The sequence below is a fragment of the Pinus tabuliformis genome, chromosome 6 (genome assembly GCF_031772625.1).
Source record: "Pinus tabuliformis cultivar Carrire ecotype Pingquan chromosome 6, CPIR1, whole genome shotgun sequence".
Lineage (NCBI taxonomy): Eukaryota > Viridiplantae > Streptophyta > Pinopsida > Pinales > Pinaceae > Pinus > Pinus tabuliformis.
Window position 1 is genome coordinate 839278610 of NC_142292.1, and position 13930 is coordinate 839292539.

Here is a 13930-nt window from a genome sequence, read left to right on the forward strand (position 1 = left end):
TTGGGTGACCTGAATATGGTTTCACATGAAACTCCTTCAAGATGACCTTCTTGAGCTCACTGTTGTCTGGCACATATATCCTGTCTCTAAACCTGCCCAATCCATCTGCTATAAGACAATAGTCCACATCTTGTGCACCTACACCTGTAAAATTACCTATACCTGTACTCTACTGCAACCTTTGCACAATCTCCATATACCTCACATCTCATTGACCTACCTACAAGATCCTATCCTATAGATCTATCCCATTGGAAATCATAGTAGCTATATGATTTACATGTATCTTCCCACTAAGAATATCAACGACCATGTTCTCCTTTCCTTTCATGTATTTGATCTCGAAGTCAAACTCACTAATCATCTCCAACCATCTAGCTTGCTTGGAATTCAAATTTGATTGGTCAAATAGATATTGCAAATCACTGTGGTCACTAATCAATACAAAAATAGTGCCAAGAAGATAGTGCCTCCACATATTCAATGCATGTATAATTGCCGCCAACTCAAGATCATGTGTTGGGTAGTTCTGCTCATGTTCATTTATTTTCCATGACTCATAGAACACTACCTCTCCTTCCTACATAAGTACTCCACTAAGTCCTCTCTTGCAATAATCTGTACATACTACGAATTATTTGTCTTCATTTGTGATCTTTAACATTGGAACAAGTGTCAAGGACTATTTAAGCTTCTCAAAACTCGCCTCACACTCCTTTGTCCATTCAAACTTCTTACCTTTCCTTTGTAATGATGTAATAGGATAAGCAATCTGTGAAAAGTTCCTTATGAACCTCCTGTAATAACTTGCCAATCCCATGAAGGATCTTAGCTCATCTACATTTCTAGGAGTTTCCCACTCCATGATAGCTCTTACCTTTTCTAGATCCACTGTTATGCCCTCCTTAGAGACAAACTGTCCCAAGTAATGTCCCTCAATCTAAAGGAAATTGCACTTGCTGAGCTTAGCATAAAAATGATGCTCTCTAAAAAAACCTGAACACTACTGCCAAATGGTCGACATGCTCTTCCTCATTTTTAGAATATACCATTATGTCATCAATGAACACAATAACAAACTTCTCCAAATAAGGATGCAACACACTATTCATCAAACACATAAAGGTAGCTGGAACAATAGTCAAACCAAATGGAACTACAACAAACTCATAATGCCCATACCTAGTCTGGAAAGCTCTCTTGTAAATGTCCTCCTCTTTATTGCATACCTGATGTTATGCAAAACATGGATACTCCTTGGATGAGGAATGAAATTGTACATCCAACAAGTACTCCCACTTGATATTTGAGTAAAACCTTAGGGAGATAAGTTGAAAATACGAGTTGAAAAGGTATTTTAATTTTTTAATTTTTTATTTTTTTAACTTTTTACATTTTTACTCCAAAAATGGTGAATCATCCCCCATGGTTGACATCAAAGTCTAGAATGTTATTGGTTCTTTAAAGTTTGTTTTTGTTGTACATTTTTCTTAGGAGGCCCATTTTAGACCTCAAAATTCCACTAATGACACAACTTATTGCAGTATTTACATTGACCATCCGCTAAAACATGACAATCATACCATTTACTGGACATTTATAACACAACTCATTATGGTATTTACAATAACAACCACATATACTTAAGCAAATTTTCTTCAACCAAAAAATAACCATACTGTCCATGGAGATTTATAAACCAAATCAATACAATATTTATAATAATATACACATATACACATTTTCTCAACCAACAAATAAAAGGATACGATGCCTGCATCTGGAACAAGGGAATCCAGAGGCTCACACCTCTACCCTCAAATTAATACTAGGATTCACCTCCTCCCTAGGAAGTCCAGAATCCACTGCAAAAGTCAATTCTGCATCCAATGTCTAGCACTATAATCCTGCACCAGTTGTCCTCTCAATGAATTGTTACTGACTCATTGTTCTAGGGCACACTCCCAATGTGCATTTGATTCCATCTAGAAATGATAATGACAAAAAAAAATCGATCACTTTCCTTGCCTTCTCTACTACATAGTCCCTCAGGCAATCTGGTCACCTCCTTTCATGCAGTCACACACCTTCCAAGTTTCGCTAGCACCCCCATCTCAGGCAGTCCATCCCTTGGCAAGGCTTCCTCGCATCGGAAGATACAAAAAATAAGGCATGTCCCTACCTTAAAACCATCATACCGGTCATAACATGCTCATGGGAATCAATGGACACTATTGGGTACTCGTGTCCCACAATGGCCCTGCTCTTGAAGTGCTTTAGCAACATACAACTGCATCTTCGAATTCCTTTTGCTATTGCAATTTCTTGCAGTCAATTTCAACCACCCAACCGAGCATTTCATACTTTCCTGTACCAATCACATAAATTCCATTAGACTTAAAATAAATTGAAATAAATTCGCATCATACCTCATTGGTGGCCCGTCAATAAGGTACACTTGCAATTTTGTTCACTTCGTGCCACAACAAGTCAAACTAGAATCTTTGACCAAATCATAATATATAAACATATCACATCAGGTAAGCTCAAAGCACAACCATCATAGATCAAAATCATACATCACATGTAACGATCATAAACCAGAATCACAGATCACATGCAATCATGATAGACCAAATCATAAATCATATGCATAATAAAATTAATATAAAATACTAATGATTATCCTTTAATCAATCCTTAGATTCTACCTTTGTCTATATTCCTTACGAACTCTAAATCAGCTACCACACACGAAAAACACCTAGTGTCTTCTTCTCAACCATGTGCACATACACATAGTGTGCATCTTACACATACAACCACACATGACATACAACACCATGCAATACATGTGTCTACACTTGACATACCACACATACATCTACACCCAGTTTATAACAAAACACAGTACATCTATACTCGATGTACAACACCACACAATACATGTACCTACACTTGACATACAACACAACACAATACATGTACTACACAGAGTACAACACAACGAGTACACATGTCATGATAACATGACTGCATAATGCACATACATAGTATCACATGTACACAACACAACATGTACAACATGCACATAATACCACATGTACACTAGTGCTACATGTATAACATGTACACACTACAATCCATACACAACACCACCTTCACAACATGTACACAACATGACATGTACATCATACCCCTTGTACAACATGTACACAATGTGAGACATACACAACACCATATGTACGACATGTACACGACACCACATGTACATAACACCATATGCATGAAATGTACACAACACCACCTGCACACCAACGTCATTTGTACAATATGTACATGTCACCACATGCTCGCAACACCACTTGTAAAATCCTGCACACAACGCCATATGTACATAACACCATATGTACAACATGCACACAACACCATATGTACATAGCACTACATATACAACATGTACATAACACCCTATGTACACAACACTACATATCCAACATGCACATAAAACCATATGCACGCAACACCACATATCCATCATGCGCACAATACAATATGTACACAACATCACATATCCAACATGTACATACCGCCATCTATATGCAACACTGCATATGCAACATTCACACAACACTATCTGTACTATCTTGTACATAATCATTGCATAAGAAACATGTACACACACTATATATACACAACACCACATGTGCATATCAACACATATGTAACATGTACAACATATACAACATACGCACAACAGTGTTACCCCACATCCCAAACCACACTATCTCTGCCAAGCAACCTTGCTTCTAGTGTCTCTTTCGCCATCCATGATTATCCTAGCATGCCGCAAACCACACTGCTTTTGTTTCATTGATGTATCCCTTGGTATAGCTTATCCATAACATAAACATACTATAATAACATAATATAAATTCATATCCACAAGATACTGACCTCATAGATTTTTCAGGACTAATCATACCACTTGATTCCTCGTAAACCAAGAAAATATTCATGCCATTCACCTACATAAGAAATCATTCTTCCAGAAGAATGATACCTGATGACCCTATCGGAAAGTGACATAGATACATGGATACATACATACACATAAACATTAGCATAAAACAATTATGATTATTTCATACAAAGACATATATAGACATAAGCACAATTATGATCACTAGATATCATAAGGTTTGGGTGAACAGAACTCCTTTTATATGCGCAACACATGCGAAACATTGAGAAAAACTGTTCCCAACATAGCCAGGGCATATGACACCTAAAATCCATTTACTTCACCTTTCATGTTACCTTTCTCATGTTTGTACTGCCACCATTTCTAATGTAATGATAATTGTTGAGCGATGTATGTATAAGTCAACATGGATCAACAAACCCTCATGCAAGTAAATTAAGCATGATATAAAATTAAATCATGATGACCTAGTGTTTATATGCAATTTCCTATAGTGGTATTAGAATCGGTAAGCCAAAGGGTAAATGGATGTAAAACCAAGGGATTTTAATTGTGAGATAGATGAATTAAAAAAATAAATGATTGTATAACTAGTAATATCTTAACAATGAATTTCACCAGAACTTCCTTGGGGAAGGAAGAATATATGATGAGAGGTTAAGACTCAAGATGATAAGGCTCATGTGAAATTTAACGATGATTATACCTATGGTGTAAATGGTCAACTTTCTAGTTGAAAGAAGTGGAAATGATTATTGAAAAAGTAATTGGTATCTTGATAAAAACATAACAGTAATAACACTCATGAGAAAACATAGATCCTAGATGGATCTGGAATAATATTAGTTCATAGTTGAATGTTTGTAAAGTAAATGAAATTGATTTTTCTGATGAATCATGATAAGGATGCTTATAGAGTATTATTCTATATTTGATAAGTATTGAGATGTTCTCATATTGATGATGTTTCATAATATGATGGTATGAGGGTGATCATGCACATGTGGTTCATATTTAGATAATTGTTGCAATAGTGATGATGTATCCTTATGATGATGATGATATGCATAGGAATTATGATGTTATGTCAAGTTATATTGACATATTCATTTACTACGTGACGATAGGTATTTAATGTTGAATATTCATGATGGATATGATATGCATAACATGGCATAGGAATTATGATGCTATAATATGAGGTTTATTGACATGTGGTTCATTTATTATGTTAAGTCATGATATGTCTTTGATGAAAATATGTTGATGTTATAAATTATGATGGTATTTCATGAGGTGAAACATGTGATAGTTGTGTACAAATTTATGACATGCATGAGCATGCAGTTCGTTATTATTCATAATGTTGCGATTAACAATGATGAATGTTACATGATGACATGCAAGAATTGGCATGTGGATTATTTTCTATGATACTATGATGGTATAGCTAATGCATTGGTTGCATGTTGAGGTGTGATGATTCATAGGACTCCACAAATGGGCCAAGAGGGTCGGTTTATTTGATGATCCCATGCGACCCCATACGCACGAGGGAGAATAAGTAACACCATATGGGTTGGGTACAAACTCAATCAACACTACATATGCCAATGGCTCCTTTGTCTTGTGTAGCTCTTGATGGATAGCTCTTGAAGGGCTATGGGACCATCTTGAGGAGGCCAAGTGCCTGATATTCTAGGCTAGGTTCCTAGTATTGTATTGGGATGTCAAAGTCTGGTAGGGGTGTAAGGACTTCAATGCTTGGGGTTGTGCCCCTTAGTGAGTTGTGAAGGGAATAGGCCAACCTCGCGAGATGCCCGGTGACATTGAGCACTGTACCAGATGCCTGCCTTGGGGAATTGGGGGCAGATGAGGTCTGAGTCAGGCACGAACCTTGGGGCCAGCCTTGGACTAGGATACAAACCAAGGAGGCTTATGCTTGATTTCAAAAGTGGAAAAAAGGACAGAAATTCCTTGGGATTTCCTGGGTGTTGTGAAACTTTCGATGCCTACTGGTTATACTAGTTCAGCAAAGGGTGCCAGGACTATTACATGAAGTAATAAATAGCAAAATAAATGTAATGTCCCTTAATAATAACTAATAAATAATAAAAATACTAAATAATAGATAATATAATATTAAATAAATAATAAACAATAAATAAAAAAATAGTAATAGTAAATAAATAATAATAAAATCATATATTAATTACATGTTCTAAATAAATATAAATAAGAATAAAGCAAGAAAGCAATAAAAATCAGTAAAGTTATCAAAAAGTAAAAACAAAATAATAAAACAGGAAAGCAGTAAATTTGCATGTTGACACATGGAGTGTGTGCATGTGGTTCCCCTTCTAATTTTTGCTATATTTAATAGATGGGGAGGAAGATGAGAGGAATTCCATGATTCCACCATCCATTCTCTTGGGCGAATAGTGTTGTGAGACAAAGGATACCCTCACAGTGGTACATTGATTGAGGGCTCGAGGGTGGCTAGTTGTAGCAAGATTTTGTGCAACTAAGCCTACGATTGGGTGGAAAACCATCCCCAAGACTTTGTTGCAGGTAGTAAAATTCAACTAGCGTTCAAATAGCATTCCACAAGTAAGTTGTCTCTCTTCACTCATATTTTTGTAATTTAATGTTAACTAGTTGATAAATTTCTTGTTGATTATAAATTGCTTGGTTAATCTAATTAATTATGTGTTGTTATTTTGGGGTTGTTACACCATTCATTTACCCCAATGGACCGAACCAGTCAAACTGACTATCATAGTCTTACCTTTCGTTACACTTACTCATGCACTGAGCTTCATACATGTCTTACATTAACTGTCAGGTACCACATAACTCTCCTCGAGCTACATTAACTTTCCTCTTTCCCAAACAATTCGCAAGGCTCAAAACATAAAAGGAAAGACAAGAAACAAACAAGAAGAAAACCATGAAAATCAATAAAAATTCAACACCGCAACCAAGGTGGCATGGCCATGGGAAATACACAAACAAAACCATAATCAAGCACAAAAAATCACAAAAATGTCAAAAGAACATGACTCATAACATACACCATGGCTCAATCCCCATGGTTCTAAAGGAGATCTCAACCCGAGCCTTCTTCAAGATTTCATGGCAACCTCTCTTGCAATGAAACTCCCTACATCACACTAGCATAAAAAGATAATCGTTAATGTATAAATAAACATAACAATACACCAGTTACCTTATGTTGTTGTGACAAGCACGCTGCATTGTAGCTAAACATATCTGTGCCATGTCTCAAGGGACTCCAATTCCCTTGACAAATCTTGTTATAACTAGACACCTATTGTTAGACCTGTCAAATACATGTCCATGAATATAGCAAGTATCCACATAATTTCAGACAAATTAGGGTAAAGAAGACTTCCATTGTGCAAAGGACTCATTCATTTGGAATTAGGGTTTCCAAACATAGCCAAAGGAATTCTTGTCCAACTCCTTTCTTTTACTTTTTTATCGTGTTGCAATGGAGGCTTACTATGTACTGTCATATCACCCAACTATTATTTATATAGACAAATCAACTATTACCTTATCATGGTAATACCAAGCATTTTTCCTGCACTATTTACACATGTCAAACACATGTTCCAAATATCAATACAACCATATATGTCAATTTGAAATCAGCTTGTACCAAGACTAAGAATCATGTCATACTCAACAATCAACCCACATTCATTAGTCATAATACATAAGGCTACAACTGTCACCTACTTACACTCAAGTACATATCAGTTGTCTCAACACATATGTGTTAGTATGACCATCATAAAACAAGATCGTTTCTTCATGGAATCTTATAGACACATACTCATATCATGCAATTAATTAAACATTCAAGCAAACTATAAACGCACCATGTTAGATAAATAAACTAGACAACATAATAGACACCAAACACTCAAACACCAAATAGACGACATAATCAAACGGTCAAGTACCAAATATACGACATAAAAAAACTCATACCTTATTGTATCTTAGGGGAGGATATTTGGTCTGCACAATAAAGCTAGATTAGTACGATATAACTTTCACAACATGTCATCTCAAACATAAATAAGGTCATGATATCCATAATATTCACTAGCTAACATGTTCACATCATAAGCTCATAAAAATTTATCATTCATACATAATAATCACATCTGCACAATCAGTCTAGATTAGTATGACATAATATCACAACATATTAACTCATACCTGAATGTCATAACCCTAACCATTTGCATAGACCAATCCAACTTACTATGATACATATAACATCAATATGTTAATGTAATAACCCTAATCATCAAGTTACTAGTATATAGCAACAACAAGTTATATATCATTCTCATCAACAACATATAACCTAATCATCAAGTTAACTATCATATAAGAACAGGAAGTTATATATCATATTCATCAACAAAATATAACCTAATCATCAGCTTAACTACCATATAACAACAAGGAGTTAACCTATAACATACTCATCAACAACATATAACATAATCATCAAGTTATCTGACATAAAACAAAAATAGCAATGCATACAAACACATGTTACTATCATTCATTACTATTTGACACATGTGAATATGACTACACAAATCAACTAGCATCTGTCATGTATGTAACTGTAACATCAATAGAATTGAGGCATACACATAACCATAATGCACATAACAATCCTTAACCTACATACCCGCATGCCCAACATAAAAACCTGTATGATGACATGCTCTTACCCCGAGGTCCAATGCTGCAACTTCACTTTGATGACCTACATCTATTGCTCTATCCCAACCAACACATTAGAATCATAACATACCAATATCATCATCATGACCTAATAGCATACAATGACCTCATGAAAAACAACCTTCACCATGACAATGCAGCATAATAACATATAGACACCGACATGCAAAAAAAATACATATATCACCATAGGCTCATGATGATACATACCACAACAATAGAATCAACCTTCACATGGTGAAATTACTACAACCATGATAGACACCATGCATATGAAACAAGAACATAGACCACAAAGATGATTAACAGACATGCAACCGACATGAATGCATGACCAACACACACCACCCATCCAATCCGAGGGGTGAACCATGCTCTGATACATCTCTGTAACACCCTCCTCTCACATCTACCCAAGTAACAGCCCAACTGGGGTAAACATATGATAAGAAGTTACTATGATATGATTCAGCCTCCTAAGTAATGTTAAGGAAGTGGAACCGACTGAAACACATCATACAGACCTTCAACATAAGTAATAGAATCCCTAGGAACCATCCCAACCTTCCTGATAATCAACCCTTGGGTCCCACTGAGTCTTTGAGCTATTAAATATATGAGCACTCCCATGCTATGGGAATGCAAGTGTCTAGAGAGCTATGGACACTCCCACAAGACTGCATGCTTGTGCCTATCGACTGTTTTCAGCAAACCTATGCCATAGTCTGGGGAATTTAATACACTTTTCAAGCCTGGAATTCCAGCCACTGCCTAGAACTTGTTGTAACTTCTAGAATCCATTAAACACATGACGAAAAGACTAATAAACCAAAAACTAACTCTAGGACTAGGCCTGACCATCCCCAACTGGGACTGACATTCTGTCAAACACTTGTCATCAATGCAATCTACAGGTTAAATGATAGATCTAAGCATAGGAGTCTCATAGTTATCTAAGATTCTCTATGAGGCATTGTTTCCTTATCACTTTAGCTGCAGTTTCATCCATTAAGCCATAGATACATTGTTCATTCATATACAAGTAGAAAAATGATGAGAGTCATACATAGCCACTGTCATAATACATATTCATAATGAGCATAATTGCAACAAAAATACCAAGGTTACAATATCCATAGAATCCACATATGAACAATTATAATAATCATGAGATAAAAATAAGAAATAACCTCATATTAATGATGTAAAATCCAACTCGGTATGGGACTACCACGTTTCACCCGACCATAGAATAAATGAGCCAAATCTCTCTTCAGTCATTCACCCCCATGCCATATTCCAAGCATGAATATGGAATCTCATAGAACACATCAATCCAAAACCATCAAAGGCTTACAGAGGCCATCCACCTCAACCCATCAAATAATGATTGCACCTCACGGTCGAACATCACAAAACCATCATCAGATTGGTCTCTACCTAAGCCTTCCAGGATTTGAGAGTGTTTGTTCCAACCAGGGCTTTCAGGGCTAATAACTCAACCCACAACTTTTATTGGGCTTCCAGAGCGTTTTTCCAGCTAGGGCTTCCAGGACTAGTAACTCAACCCAACAAGGGATTCCAGAGCATTTGTCCAACCAAGTCTTCCAGGACTAGTAACTCAACCCAAGCTATTACATGGCTTCCAAAGCATTTGTCCAACCAGAGCATCGAGGAAAATTAACTCAACCCAAGCTAAGGAAACATGAGAACCAACAAAAAAAAAACAAGGAAATAAACCTACAATATCCATGGTTATCTAGGAAATGGAAAAACTAGGAAATCCACTGTCAATCCTAGCCATCCTCCATGCCGATGACAGATCATGACCAATCAACCACATCCATGTTCCATGCATGCCAAAAATAGTGAGGCAAACATACATGCAACTCGATACCAACAAGAAAAACTAGTGTAGTTGTTGATCCCGATGTCCACTTGCACTTCCCTACTATTCATTTGCCTTCTTGCTCCAAAACTCCAAGTATTCCACACTCCTCCAAGAGTTATCCAAGAAACTCTAAGTGTCCAAGAGTATGAGAGAGAGAGAGAATAGAATAGAGCTCCACCAAAACCTATCAAAATCTTACCCACTGATCCTCAGAAGCCTTTTTATTAGTGGGACCTATATTTTCTTAATTTTCCATTATGTTCCTTCAACTCCCTCCTCACATGCAACCGCTAACCTTTCACCTTCCTTTTCTCCTAATTTCCATTATTTTCATAAATAAAATGCCAATAAATATCTCATGCCTTTCCAAAGCCTTTTCCAATTTCCTTAGCCATAATAAACTGAATGAACACTCACTAGGAAGTTTTCCTCACCATTGAACTTGGAATACATGTCCCATAACCGTGCCCTTATATATTTTAACATGGATTTTTAACCAGGGTTGTTACAAGAAAAATTATATGGCATGTTCTTCATGTCCTTTTCAAAACAAGATAAATTTAATTTTCAAATTTGAATTTATTGGCTCCAAAAGAAGCTAAGTTGGCCTCATTCTAATCAAGTTGGATTATCCAAAGAAAGGAACCCTTTCAACCTTCATGAAAACTATTTATATGGGACTTGACCTTCTCTCCAAAGAGAAATTCAGATCATTCATCCAAGCAAGTGTTTTTGTTTTGTTTTGTTTTGTTGATCAAGCAAAGAAGATATCGAAGGATAAGGATGAAGAACTAGCTCTCTCTAGCCCTCGCATGTGTGAAAAAACTCCTTCATAACCTTGTACATGTGAGAAGAAAGACTGAATTTATGTGATGAAGCAGAATTGTAGGACCAAATTTACAGATGATAAGGGAGGCTAAAATTCCTCCCTATCAGTGCAAATTAGATAAATTTTGTTGGGAAGCCATTTGAATTAGCTAGGAGGCTATTGGGCCAGGTTTGACCATGCTTATTTTGTTGGTTATTTTTACCTTCTAAATGACTAAGATGATTTAGGCGTGTCTCTTGTTGAACTAAATAATTTCTCTAAGGAAAAGGTTGTTGGGTTTTCACAGGGTAAACTCTTGTGTTCTTTGTTTAGTTGTCCCTTCCTGATCCTAAATCAGAATGTTATATTTTTTATGTCTTCTATGTAATTATTGTATGATGTAATAATATATAAGAATGTGGAAAATAACTAAATGGTTAGAAGGAATTATTAGTATAGAAGACCCTTTGAAAAATAACCATCATGAACCCTAAGCCTAGGGTAGAGAAGGCTAGAAATAAGCTGTGGATTTGGATATTGTAAGAGAGTTAGTCTATGAATGGGAATAATTTGTTAGCTTTCTTTGTATGAATCATATTTTCCTTAGTAAAGAAGATGATGATACCCTCTCATGGTCTAAAAACTCGGAATCAGGTGAATATATAGCCAAACAAGGGCACCAGGATTTTATGACTCCCAAGCCCCCCCAAGAGAAGAAATTGTGTTGGGGAACCCTCTTAACACTTCTAGGACTTTTAAAAGGCACATTGCTTCTGTGGTTAGAACTCAATAATAAAATTATCACCTGGAGTAACAGATTGAAGAGCAGATAGATTGGGCCTAACTATTGTTTGTTGAAAAAATAAAGGAATTAATATTCTCAATGATACCTTACATGTTTATATGTAGGTGAAGTCTAGGGATACATAATAACATAACTCAATATTTCAACAGTATGGGTTTCTTTAGAATTGGAAGTTCCTTTTAAAAGTTAAGAGGTAGCAAGAGAGTCAAAAAGGCATTCAACCTTCCCATTCCTTCTCATCTCATACATCTGGTAGGATCCCAACCAAGCAAGTTTACAAGACAATTAAGTTCCTTCAGAGATGACGACCTATATGATTATGATGTAGATGAACGAATATTGGACAAAACCAAAACTAACCAAAATTTGGAGGCTCAAAATAATGTCTCCCATATATAACAGTGTTCCATGGTGACTTTTCAATGGGGAATGTCAAGGTTCCACTCCCATCATAAGCATTGGAGCAGTTTTCTACCTCTCCTCAAAGAATGTTTCCCAAATCAAGTTTGCAAGGGGCGAGGAACTAACACGAGGGCGAAATTTTTGACATTGTGGTCTCTGTTGCACCTAGAAAAATTGAAAAAATTGAACATAAAAAGGGTAGTGGGTGACTCTAATATCACTATATACTGAGCCAATAATAATTTATAGATCGTAAAAGAACAATTGTGCCCTCTCCTCCAGGATGTTCATGCAAGTTTAGAGAGCTTCCATGGAGTGGTTTTAAGCCATGTTTATAGAGAATTAAATTAGGTTGTAGATGATCTTTCCAAAGTGGTGCTTTAGCTAATCCTAGGAAATTTTTGCTTCACCAAATTCAACTCATCCTCTTTGACAGCAAGATTTTTTTCACAGGAAAGTGTTTTGGTAAAAACCTAACCAATACAAAATTCACAACCAAGTGCAAAATTGTGAAACTCAACTAAAAAACTAAATAGTATGGACCCAATATATGCATAACCTTTTGACCATCACATATATTTATCAAAAAACTAAAAACTTATATATATATATATATATATATATATATACATATATATATATATATATACATATATATATATATATACATATATATACATATATATACATATATATACATATACATATATATACATATATATACATATACATATATATACATATATATATATATATATATATACATATATATACATATATATATAAATATATATATATATATATATATATATATATATATATATATATATACATATATATATATATATACATATATATACATATATATATATATACATATATATACATATATATACATATATATATATCAAATCCAATCTTACTGAATACATTATTTTTTTAATAAAAAATATTTAAAAGTATTAAAAAAATTTAAATTATTTTTGTTGACACCTAATCCTCTGCGATTGGGTGAATTTGGAATGTGAACAGTCATAAGAAGATGAACTGAGCAGTCACATCATTTGTATATAACAATAGCTACCTAATGAAATAAATCGAATCAGTTTTTCTATCAAACTGGAGTTACTCCTGGCCTTACATGGTATCAGAGCCAGCTCCTTGTTTTAGCTATTATGCTCCTTGTAACTCCTCTATCCTGGCCTCTGCCTCTGCCTCTGCTTTATTCCCTTCTGTTCTGAA